This window comes from Arachis ipaensis, chromosome B2 (assembly GCF_059453495.1).
Source record: "Arachis ipaensis isolate K30076 ecotype BB chromosome B2, ASM5945349v1, whole genome shotgun sequence".
NCBI classification, from domain to species: domain Eukaryota; kingdom Viridiplantae; phylum Streptophyta; class Magnoliopsida; order Fabales; family Fabaceae; genus Arachis; species Arachis ipaensis.
The window spans coordinates 50,838,111-50,851,322 of NC_142437.1; the positions used below are offsets into that span (position 1 = coordinate 50,838,111).

The 13,212-nt window shown below is 40.0% G+C and overlaps 1 non-coding gene across 1 annotated transcript; it reads right to left on the reverse strand.

Moving 5' to 3' along the window:
- Positions 1–259: 259 nt before the first annotated feature.
- On the reverse strand, positions 260–367 carry LOC148573952 (small nucleolar RNA R71). The gene has a single exon (XR_015906324.1). It is a non-coding gene; the product is annotated as a small nucleolar RNA R71 (small nucleolar RNA).
- Positions 368–13,212: the final 12,845 nt, after the last annotated feature.

Sequence of the window (13,212 nt, forward strand, 5' to 3'; positions counted from 1 at the left end):
ACTGCTGAATTTGATGCCCAAGTTTCATGGCCTACCTGCTCAAGAGCCTATCAAGCACTTGAAAGATTTCCAGGCATCCTGTTCTACTATCAGGCGTAATGGCACTGATGAAACTTCAATTCTACTGAAAGCTTTTCCTTTCTCTCTTGAGGGAAAAGCAAGAGAGTGGTACTACACTCAACCTCTAGCAAATGTATCCAACTGGGATACACTCAGAAAGGAGTTTCTGGAGAAATTCTTTCCATCTGAAGTTACTAATAAACTGAGGAAGGATATCTCTACAATTGTTCAGGATGACAATGAGACTCTCTTTGAATACTGGGAGTGCTTCAATAATCTTCTGGAAGTATGCCCCCACCACATGATTGACAAGATCGTGCTACTCAGCTATATCACACAAGGTATGAGGCCCCAAGATAAGACCACATTGGAAAGTGCCAGCAATGGGTCTATGAAGAAGTACAAGACCACTGATGAAGCTTGGCAATTGATCAGTGATTTAGCTGAATCTACTCGGAACCACAGACAGAAGCAAGGTCATTCAAAAGCCGTTGCAGAAGTATCTTCTGGCATAGAGACTGCTGCTCTAAATCGAAGCATCTGTGAGATGACCAACCTGCTGAAGCAAATGCAGTTGAATCAACAAGCTCAGCAAACTCAACCGCAGCAAAACCAACAACTAGTTCCACAAAGAATTTGCGAAATTTGTGCTGATTACAGCCACTACACTGATGAATACCCGCAGCTCCAACAAGAAGACAACATGGTGGCATCCACTCACAACTTCTATGACTGCCCCAACCAAGGGTACTATCAAAGTGGAAATAATAACCATGGATGGCAGGACAATTCAAACCAGAATTAGAGGGACAACAACAATAGGGGAGGCAGAGATAATCAGGGAAATCAGAGGTGGAATAATAACAACAACAGGCAGCAAAATCAACCTTACTGAGCACCTCACCTGAGGCAAAACCAAGGACCACCGAACAATCAGCAGCATACCTCTCAGTTTACTCATTCTTCTGTATCTTCTAATGAAGATTTATTACAAGCTTTTGAGAAAAGACAACTGGCCATGGAAAATACCATCGTGAACAATATTAATGCCAGTCTGAATGGTTTCACCTCTACTCTACAAGCTTTATTGACACAACTTGGTTCAGCATAAAATTCCAGTAACCAACCTTCAAGCACCACTGGAATCCCTTCTCAACCATTACCCAATCCGAAGGGAGGCATTAATGCCATCACCCTGAGGTCCGGAACCACACTGCAGGAGAGGAATCAGGAGGAACCAAGCTCACCAGAATACGCCTCAGCTGAAGAGGTGGTGAAAATCGAAGATGTTGAAGAGGAAGAGGATATACAGGACATGGCTGAAGAAGAGATAGCTCAACCACAGGAAGAAGCACCAAAAGGCACAGGCACCACAAAAAACACTACTCCCATTCCATTTCCACAACTTGCAAGGAAGCCCAGGAAGCAGCTGGAACCTGATCCTAAAATGGTAGAAATATTCAAAAAAGTTGAGGTAACTGTTCCCCTTTTTGATGTTATTCAGCAGGTACCTAAATATGCAAAGTTTCTAAAAGACTTATGTATCCATAAAGACAAAATTAATGAATTAGAAACTATTCCTTTTTGATAAACCACTATTTTATGGTTTATATTGTGTTTAATTGTGTGGTTTTGTCATGATCCTTGCCCACTTATTCATCAATTTAGCATGCATTTAGATTTCCTTCCTAAATTCAGTACATGTTTGAAAATTGCTTCCTAGAGACTTTAATCATTTACTTTTAATTCTCCTTTATTCCATTCGATGCCGTGATCTGTATGCCCAGTGTTTCAGGCCTTATAGGGCATGAATGAGATAGAGATTGGAGAGGAAGCTAGCAAAAATGGAAGGAACACAAGAATTTGAGGAGATAACCAGTGAGAAGTGACGCGGTCGCATAGCTCACGCGACCGCGCGAAGGAGCGCAAATCGCAGCGACGCGGCTGCATGGCTTGCGCGGCCGCGCGAATTGGAAAGCGCAAGCGACGCGATAGCGTGGACGACGCGAACGCGTGGAGAGGAAAAAGCGCAAGCGACGCGTCCGCATGGATGACGCGATCGCGTGACATGTGCGATCTGCATAATCTGTAGAATTCAATGGGGGCGATTTTGAACCTTATTTCGGCCCAGTTTTTGGCCCGGAACAGCAGACTAGAGTCAGAGAATATGCAGAAACAACACACACATTCATTCAGTAGCTTTAGATCTATTTTTTTCACTCTCTTAGGTTTTTCTCTCTAGTTTTTAGGATTTTAATTTTCAATTGATCTTAGCATTGGAATATTGAGAAGAGTTATTTCCTCATCAAGACTTCATCATTCTAGTTTGTTCTCTAAACTTGGTTTTATTCTTCCATGTTCTTTGTTATGTTCAATTTTGTCATTCAGATACTTTTATGATTAATTAATGTAAGGATTATTTCTCTTTAATTCAATTTCAATTCCAATAATCATGTCTTCTTTTAATTCCCTTTTATGTGCCATGGATTCTTTATTTACAATGCGTGAGTAGTTTCATTACTTGATAGGGAGTTGATTAAAAGGAACTCTTGAGTTGGAAGGATCGAAGAAGAAATTTATAGTTGGGTTAAATGTTGGATTGCTATCCTGTCACCAACGCCAATCCCTTTGAACTAAGTGGGTTGTAACTCGTGAATAGATTTGACAGTCCAACTTGTTTGACTTTCCCTTACCTAGTAAAGGATAACCAAACAGAGTAACCATTAATTATAAATCAATCTTAAAAATCACTCCATCAATGATAGAGATTCTAACTGATCGATTCCCAGTCAAGGCTTTTATTTATATTATTTAAAATTCCTCAATTTAAATTCCAATTTACTTAGCTCAACTTCTTGGAACATCTGATTAATAAAATAGTGCACTTTTTTGCAACTCGTTAGGAGACGACCTGGGACTTAAAACTCCCAGTAATTTTAATTTAAACTCTCTGTGACATATTTCTAAATTGATAGGCAGATTTTCGGTGAGTTAAGAACTATACTCGCAACGTAACCATTTTAATAAATTTTTAATTCACCAGCTTCTGCTTCCCATCAGGAAGTTAGCTACTCATAGCTCAAAAAGTACTCAAAAGTGAAGTGTAAAAGTGGATCTAAAACTGACTGCTTAACCCTCCTCATTTCAGTACTCATTGGGGGTATTTATACTACTCCTAGTAAAATAAAAGAATTACAAAAGTGAAAAAAGGAAAATTACATTTTGGAGGAAAAAGAAAACACTCAATAATCATGACTTCTCAGCTGGTGTGTGGCTGGCACTTTTCTGGCGTGTCACGTGCCCTTCATTTCTAGCTTGGCGTGCCACGTCCAATCCTTCAAGTGGCACGCTCGTCCCTCTAACAACCTTGACGTGCCATGCCTTGGAACTCAAGTGGAACGCCATAGTGGATTTCTTGTGTTGGCATGCCACGCCTTCGAACTCAAGTGGCACACCCTTTGCCTTTCTCACTTCTCTTTGCCTCTGGAAACTTGTACTGGCGTGCCACGCCCAAGGTTTGGCATGCCACGCCCTTGCTTTATGCTTGGCTAGGCTTCTCTAGAAAGTTGAACTAGCGTGGCACGCCCAGGGTCTGGCGTGCCACGCCCCTTTTGTGAGTGAGTGGTTCCTCTGTTTGGCGTGCCACGCCACGAACTCAAGTGGCACGCCCCAATACTTCTCTTTGAATGACACTGGCGTGCCACGCCTGGTGCTCAAGTGGCACACCTAAATGAAGAATAGTGAATGGCGTACCACGCCTTCGATACCAAGTGGCACGCCCCAATGTAATTGGCCTCCTTTATCCTCTCTGGAAACTTATACCAGCGTGCCACGCCTAAAGGCTGGCGTGCCACGCCTATGATCTTGTCTTAGTTCCAGTAGTTGGCGTGCTACGCCTCAGCCTTCAAGTGGCACGCCATAGTGAGATGCTAAGGTTGGCGTGCCATGCCTTCGATACTAAGTGGCACGCCCAGTCCTTGCTTTTGGTCCTTTGTGCATTGGCGTGCCACGCCTGGTTACTCAAGTGGCACACCCAGTCTTCAATTGCCTTCAGCCTCTTCTCTGGATTATTATACCAGCGTGCCATACCATGCTGCTCAAGTGGCACGCTCATGGATTTGTGAACTCTTCAAGCTTGGCGTGCCACGCTTGGGTTCTCAAGTGGCACGCCCAAGTGACTTCTTGGGGCTGGCGTGCCACGCCTTCGACACCAAGTGGCACGCCATAGTGAAGGTTCTTCTTGGAATGGTGAGTTTGCGTGCCACGCCCCTTTACTCAAGTGGCACGCCCATAGCAGTTAATGAGCCAGGCATGCCACGCCCAGCTTGGCATGCCACGCCCCTTTTGTGTCCTCCATTGTAGCTCTCTGGAATTTTGTATTAGCGTGCCACGCCCAGTCTCTGGCGTGCCACGCCCACATGCATGCTTGGACTTCTTCTCTGGACTCTAGTACTGGCGTGCCTCGCCCAGCTCCTGGCGTGTCATGCCAGTGCATTTTTGTGGCGTTTGCTTCAAGTGGCACGCCAGTTTCACACGCTCAGCTTCTTGTTTGTCTTCTACCCAAATTTTTATGCTTTTTCTCACCTGAAATTCAGCATAATTCATCTCAAAGTAGTGTACCATAATATTCATCAAATAATGCATGAATTGTACTGATCAAATGAGATTTATGCTCTTTTATGGTCTTCTTTATGCAAGTAAGAAGGGTAGATGATGCAAGTCATCACAACACCAAACTTAAGTTTTGCTTGTCCCAAGCAAATCAATGTGAGTAAACCTTTATAACTTGAGGCCTTGGCTTTGAGTGATTGTAATACAACTAAGAGTAAGACTAAGTGTTCAACACATGTATGAATGTTTTAATGTCATGAAAAGCTCTTGGATCCTTGAGGGTTCTTTCAGGTATAGGCTTTAGGGGTCCTTTTTATTTATTGTCACCTTGAAGTAGTAAGGGTTGTTTTGCTTTCTTGACCACGACTCTAAGTGTTTTGTCTCAAGACAGCCCTTTAATTAGGCTTTCAATTAGCACTCCCAAACCAGTTGGTTTTAGGGTACTAGGTGTTGAGACACCCCTAAGAATTTACTTGCCCAGGTCTCTTCTTGACACATCTTCACCACAAGAATCTACTAAGATCTTTAATTCCTTTTTGAGCTTTTTAATGTTTCTTTTTCTATCCCAATAGTTGATGCTCAGAGCCTTGGGTCTTTATTACTTACTACCTCTTGGTTCTATGGATATTCAAGGAACACCCCTTAACCTTCCCCTTGTTGTACCTTCTAGGACTAGTTGCTCTTCCATGACTCATTTTCTTTTTAGTTCATCCAAGGTCTTACACTTGGTTACTTATTTCTTAGTTTGTTTGATAATCTCTCTTGTCCTTGGTCTCTCTCATTATTTTTGCACAACTCACAGTGACTCTTAGGGGACAAACTGTACTTTTATTTATGTTGAAATGAAGACTTGAAATACATGGCATTTTCTTTCTTGAAAAAAAAAACTCATAAAGATTTCAAATAAGAATTAAAACTAAGCATAAAGCATAAACTATCCTAGCATGACTATTTATTCAAAAAGTAAATAAAGCAAAAAACTTAAAAAAGATTTCAGAATTAAAAAGTGTCAACCATGGGACTTAACAACCTTGAGTAGCTTCATCTTTAGTTCATTGGCCCCTTCCCTTTTTCCTTCTTCTTGGAGGGGGAGAATCCACCTTCATCTGGCTTGGAGGAACCTTCTTGTGCTTTGGTGTCCTTGGACTTCCAAAATCCTGCCCTTTTCATATAATTCCTTTCATCTTCTTTATGTTTGGCTAGGATTTCCTCTTGTCTTGCACTTAGCTCTTCCATTCCTTGCATGAAGGTTGGGTATCCTGGGTTTAGAGCGGCCATGGCATTACACAAGTGATTCAGCTTCGCTTATGTATTGATGTCATACTGCCTCCTGGATATGGTCCTAGCATCATAGAGATGTCTGAATTCGGCCAAGTTCCTCCGTTGCCATTTGCCGTGCTCTGCTATTTTGTCCAGTGCACTTCGCACTTCTTCCCAGTCAAATTGTTCTTGCTGCTCCTTCCTCATATGCTCCCAATTCCCTTGGAGTTGTTGAATGTTTTGGTTGACTTGGCTCTATTATTGTTGTTGAGTTTCCTTGAGTTGATTGACATCTTCCCTCAAGTGGTGTAGATCTCCCTTCATTTGATGTACATCTCCTTGCAATTGCTCCCTGTTGGATCCCTCTGAAAATTGTTGATATTGGTATTATAGTGGTGGAAGTGCCAGGAATTGAGGTTGCTCTCCTGCCTCCTCTTCTTCTTGTTGTTGTGGTGGTTCATGGGCATGAGCTCTTTGTTCTCTGGCCCTGTTGAGTGGGTGCACAGCTACCACCTTGGCCATCTTTTTGGCAGTTATGAACTTGTCTTGCTTCATAAGCACTTCATCAATGATCTTTTCAACTCCAGCCTCATCACATAGCCTTTGTATAATGCTGGGAATGCCAACCTTGTGTTGTCATTGGTACTTTTCAGCACTTTGTTGATGTTGTTGGCAATCATCTCCTCCACGTTGATATTCTCTCCTTTCATGATGCTGTAGATGAGTATAGCTCTCTACTTGGTCACCTCTGAAGTGTTGGATGTGGGGATTAGGGACTTCCTCACAAACTCTAGCCACCCTCTAGCTTGGGGGCTCAAATCTCTTCTCCTCAATTGATTGGGTATCCCATCCTTATCATTGATCCAATGCACATGTATCACACAAATCTCATTCAGAATCTCATCAAGCCCAGGGTCTTGCTGCTTCATTTTTTCTTCATAGCTCTGAGTGGAGCTTGTCCTCTTCACCATTAGCATTCTTTCTATGCTAGAGGGACTGTAGTCAATGGACTTCCCCCTTACATAGCTAATGTAGCCATAGTGTTGCCCTGGTTGAGGTACTACATTGGCATAAAATTCCCTCACCAAGCTCTCTACCACTTTCCTTGGTGGGTTGCATAGAAGTGACCAACCTCTATTGTTGATCTCAATGTTGATTTCAATGTGCTCGTTCCTCCCTAATTGGAACCCAACTTCTGGAATGATCTCCCTCTCACTCACCCAACCATAGAATTGACTTTGGTTGAATGTGGAGAGGAACTTGTAGTCATTGAAGGAACTTGTGGATCCAGAGGTTGGTTCCTTGATTTTTCTTTTCTTTGAAGCTGAGCTTTTTGGTGGTGCCATGAGGTTGAGAGAGTGTGTTTGAGAGTGAAATGGGGGTTGCAAGAAAGAGCAAGCAAAACTAGGTTTTGCTCCAAAACCAAACTTAGGACTTGATTGTCCCAATCAAGAAAAAAAGAAAGAAAGAAAGAATGGAAAGAGATGGTAAAAGATGAACAGAGAAAGGTAGATGAGGGTTGTATGCTCTTCGTGTGTGATTGGGGTTGTTGAAGTGGAATAGGAGATGGGGAAGTGAGACTTTTATAATGGGTGAATGTTGTGGTGAGAATTAAAAAGGTTAAATGTTTTCCCACTTGGGGAGTGGCGCCTAGCGTGGGAAGAGGCACCAACTCTTTTCTCACTGTGTCTTCTGTGTATGTTGAGTTCCAAAGTGTAAGTACACTTTGACTTCCTTGCTTTGTGAGTTGATTACCATGTGGGCCTCATCTTCTCTTCTGAACTAAAACTGAACCCATTAGTAATGACAAAAGAACCCCTTCACATTCCTTCTCATCAAGAGTGAATTGGATTGCAATGATGGGTGTCCCTTGGGACACCAAACTTAATTCTTTGGCATCTTAATGAATTGGTTTCATCATTGTGTATTTAATGTGTTCATAAGAGTGGAATAACATCAATCTTTTCATTTTCTTTTGATTTAAATTCCTCTGAACTCGTTAAACCACATTCATGTTCTTACCCAAAGCATTAAGTGCTTTCAATTTGGGTGACTTGGGCTACTAGATGATTCTTGGTGGTGGCCACACCAAACTTAATCCTTGGACTTATTCTTCAAATCAAGATATAAATTGTTTGTTCACCTAGATTAAGTTGGTGAGAGGCCACACAAACTTAGAAATTTAGCTAGTCCTCAGCCCATTCACTCATCATGATCTATGCCTTCATCAAGTTGCAATTCCGAAAAAAAAAGTAAAGAAAATCTAGCTACCAAAGCTAAAATCAACTTTCTAATCTGCAATTATAAACTAATCCTGATATGGTAATGCAAGATAAATGGGAGACTGAAAATTAAACTACCTGATGAGCGGATAATTTATACACTTTTTGACATTATTTTTAGTATGTTTTCAGTATGATTTAGTTATTTTTATTAGTTTTTAATTAAAAATCATATTTCTAGACTTTACTATGAGTTTGTGTATTTTTCTGTAATTTCAGGTATTTTCTGGCTGAAATTAAGGGAGCTGAGCAAAAATCTGATTCAGGCTAAAAAAGGACTGCTAATGTTGTTGGATTCTGACCTCCCTACACTCGGAATAGATTTTCTTGAGCTACAGAAGTTCAATTGGTGCGCTCTCAATTGCCTTCGAAAGTAGACATCCAGGGCTTTCCAGCAATATATAATAGTCCATACTTTGCTCAAGAATAGATGACGTAAACTGGCGTTCAACGCCAGTTCCATGTTGCATTCTGGCGTCAAACGCTAGAAACAGGTTACAAGTTGGAGTTAAATGCCCAAAACAGGTTACAACCTGGCGTTTAACTCCAAAAATAGCCCAGGCACATGTAAAGCTTAAGTCTCAGCCCCAGCACACACCAAGTGGGCCCCAGAAGTGGATTTCTGCACTATCTATCATAGTTTACTCAATTTCTGTAAACCTAGGTTACTAGTTTAGTATTTAAACAACTTTTAGAGATTTATTTTGCACCTCATGATATTTTTAGATCTGAACTTTGTACTCTTTGACGGCATGAGTCTCTAAACTCCATTGTTGGGGGTGAGGAGCTCTGCTGTGTCCCAATGAATTAATGCAATTATTTCTGTTTTCTATTCAAACACGCTTGTTTCTATCTAAGATGTTCATTCGCACTTCAATATGATGGATGTGATGATCCGTGACACTCATCACCATTCTCAACCTATGAACGCGTGCCTGACAACCACCTCCGTTCTACCTTCGATTGAATGAGTATCTCTTGGATTCATTAATCAGAATCTTCGTGGTATAAGCTAGAATCCATTGGCAGCATTCTTGAGAATCCGGAAAGTCTAAACCTTGTCTGTGGTATTCCGAGTAGGATTCAAAGATTGAATGACTGTGATGAGATTAAAACTTGCGAGTGTTGGGCGTAGTGACAGACGCAAAAGGATCAATGGATCCTATTCCAGCATGATCGAGAACCGACAGATGATTAGCCATGCGATGACAGTGCACCTGGACCATTTTCACTGAGAGGACGGATGGTAGCCATTGACAACGGTGATCCACCAACACACAGCTTGCCATAGGAGGAAACTTGCGTGCATGAAGAAGATGACAGTAGGAAAGCAGAGATTCAGAAGACAAAGCATCTCCAAAACTCCAACATATTCTCCATTACTGCATAACAAGTATTTAATTCATTCTCTTTTATTCTTCGAAATTCAAACTGATAATTATAATTGATTTCCTGACTATGAGCTACAGATAACCATAGATTGCTTCAAGCCAACAATCTCCGTGGGATTCGACCCTTACCCACGTAAGGTATTACTTGGACGACCCAGTGCACTTGCTGGTTAGTGGTACGAGTTGTGAAAAGTGTGATTCACAATTCGTGCACCAAGTTTTTGGCGCCGTTGCCAGGGATTGTTCGAGTTTGGACAACTGACAGTTTATTTTGTTGCTTAGATTAGGAAAAATTTATCTTTTTGGTTTAGAGTCTTCTATTATTGTTTTTGGTTGAATTTTTTTTTTAAATCCTTATTTTCTCTTTTTAATTGTTTTCGAAAATTTTTATAAGCTAAAAATTGAGTTTTTCTGTTTGAGTTTAGTTTCATATTTTAAGTTTGGTGTCAATTGCATGTTTTTTATTTTCTTTTAAATTTTCGAATTTGTGTTCATTGTTCTTTCTTAATCTTCAAGTTACTCTTGTTTATTTTCCTTGTTTGATCTTTAGTTTTTCTTGTTCTGTGTCTTTTCTTGTTTTTCTTGTGCTTTTTCAAAATATCAGTTTTCAAAAAATCTTTATTTATTAAATACCTTATTAAAACACGTTAAATTTATAGCTCAATTGGCTAGAGCGTTGTTCTTATGTTCTTGGTAATTGACTATCTTCTTTTTAAAACTTTTTCAAAAATAATTTTTCTTTGAATAAATCTTGTGCCAAACTTTAAGTTTGGTGTTTTCTTGTTGATTTTTCTTTAGTTTTCGAAAATTTTATCTTGGTTTTCTAAAAATTTTAAGTTTGGTGTTCTATCTTCATGTTCTTATTGTTCTTGTGAGTCTTCAAGGTGTTCTTGAGTCTTCCTTGTGTTTTGATCTTAAAATTTTTAAGTTTGGTGTTCCTTGGTGTTTTCCCTACAAAATTTTCGAAAATAAGGAGTATTAGATCTAAAAATTTTAAGTTGTGTGTCTTTTGTGTGTTTTCCTCTTTCATCATAAAATTTAAAAATAAAAAAAAATCTTTTCTAACTATTTTTAAGCAAATATTTCGAAATTTTTCATAAAAATTCAGATTTCAATTTCAAAATTTTATCTTATCATATCTTAGTTGTCAAGTTTTTAAAAATCATATCTTTTTCGGATCATATCCTTTTTAATTTTTTTTTTTAAAAAATCATATCTTTTTCAAAACCTCCTAACCACTTTTTCTCTCTCTTCATCTTTCAAAAATCCTCTGATGCACGGAAAACTTGTCTCTCAACAAATTCCCCTTCGGCAAGTGTAGCGAATTTGTCGTCAAGTAAAAACTCACAATAGAGTGAGGTCGAATCCCACAGGGATTGATTGATCAAGCAAATTTAATTAGAAGAATGTTCTAGTTGAGCGAATCCAGAATTTGGGTTGAGAGTTGCGGAAAATAAAATGGCGGGAATGTAGATAACAGAAAAGTAAATGCTAGAATTAAAGGACTGGAAGTAAATGACTGAAAATAAATTGCAGAATTGTAAATGAGAATGGGGGATTTTCTCATAAAAGTAAATGGCAGAAATTAATGAGAATGGGTAAGATCAGAGATGGGGAGTTCATTGGGCTTAGGAGATGTTGTAATTCTCCAGATCAAGTTCATTTTCATCTCTTCCTCAATCAATGCACTCATTGATCTCCTTGGCAATCTTAATTGATTGAATTACAATTTCTTGCAATTCAATCTCTCAAATCTTGATCAATAGCCAATTCCTTGGTCAATTGCTCATGAGAAGAGATGAAGTATGGTCACTGATTATACCACATGCATTTCCCAAATCAAGTATTGAGAGGGTTATAGTCACATACCCATCCAAACCTAATTTGGTCCAGCATGAGAAAGCATTTCTAGCTTGATCTCTTCATTCCTCTTTCAAGGTTCAAAAGAGATCCAAGTTTGAATAGTTTCTTTTCCAAGATAACTACTCAATTGGATGAAGATCGAAAGCTTTCAAGTAAAATTAAGAGAAAAGATAGAAGAAGAATAATGAAAATTAGTATTGATCCATCAAATTACAACCGAGCTCCCTAACCCAATGAAAGGGGTTTAGTTGTTCATAGCTCTAGAAAATGAAAATAAAGATGGAGAATACATCATAAGACTAGAAATTGCAGAGAAGGTAAAATACAGAGAGTAGTTTTCTGTTCCAACTTTCAGAACTCCTTCAACAATTCAAAGCTACTCCTATATATACTACTTCTCTCAGCTTCTAGTTGGCTCTTCAAGTCTTGGGCCTTTGGATCTTGAGTTTGAAGCAGTTCTCTTCTTCATTTGGGCTTGGCTTTACCTGCAGAGAGAAAATGTGGAGTGGGCAGAGACTTTAGCTCAGGACGTTAGGGGTGTTAACGTTTAGTGAAAATATAAGTTCGAGAAAATTCAAAATCCTTCACCAATCACCTCAATCTCTCTTCTCCATCACCTCTTCACCACTCACATCCATCCACTCTTCCCCATAAACCTACCTCATAAACTCAACCTACCTTCAAAATTCAAAATCAATTTCCCACCCAAACCCACCCATATGGCCGAAACCTTCCCCCCCTCCCTTCCCTATATAAAGCCATCCATTCCTCTTCAAATTCACACAACACAACCCCTCTATACCCTTCTTGGCCAAAACACAACACCTTTCCCCTCTACTCCATATCTTCTTCTTCTTCTATTCTTTCTTTTATTGCTCGAGGGCGAGCAATATTCTAAGTTTGGTGTGGTAAAAGCATAAGCTTTTTGCTTTTCCGTTACCATTGATGGCACCTAAGACCGGAGAATCCTCTAGAAAGGGGAAAGGGAAGATAAAAGCTTCCACCTCCGAGTCATGGGAGATGGAAAGGTTCATCTTCAAAGCCCATCAAGACCACTTCTATGATGTTGTGGCCAAGAAGAAGGTGATCCCCGAGGTCCCTTTCAAACTCAAAAAAAATGAGTATCCGGAGATCCGACATGAAATTCAAAAAAGAGGTTGGGAAGTTCTAACAAATCCCATCCAATAAGTCGGCATCCTAATGGTTCAAGAGTTCTATGCCAATGCATGGATCACCAAGAACCATGATCAAAGTAAGAACCCGGATCCAAAGAACTATGTTACAATAGTTCGGGGGAAATACTTAGATTTTAGTCCGGAGAATGTGAGGTTGGCGTTTAACTTTCCCATGATGCAAGGAGATGAACGCCCCTACACTAGAAGGGTCAACTTTAATCAAAGGTTGGACCAAGTCCTTATGGACATATGTGTAGAAGGAGCTCAATGGAAGATTGACTCCAAAGGCAAGCCGGTTCAACTAAGAAGATTGGACCTCAAGCCTGTAGCTAGAGGATGGTTGGAGTTCATTCAATGCTCAATCATTCCCACTAGTAACCGATCTGAAGTTACTGTGGATCGGGCCATCATGATTCATAGCATCATGATTGGAGAGGAAATAGAAGTTCATGAAGTCATCTCTAATGAACTCTACAAAATAGCCGAAAAGTCATCCCCCATGGCAAGGCTAGCTTTTTCTCATCTTATCTGCCATCTATGTTACTCAGCTGGAGCTTTCATAGAAGGAGA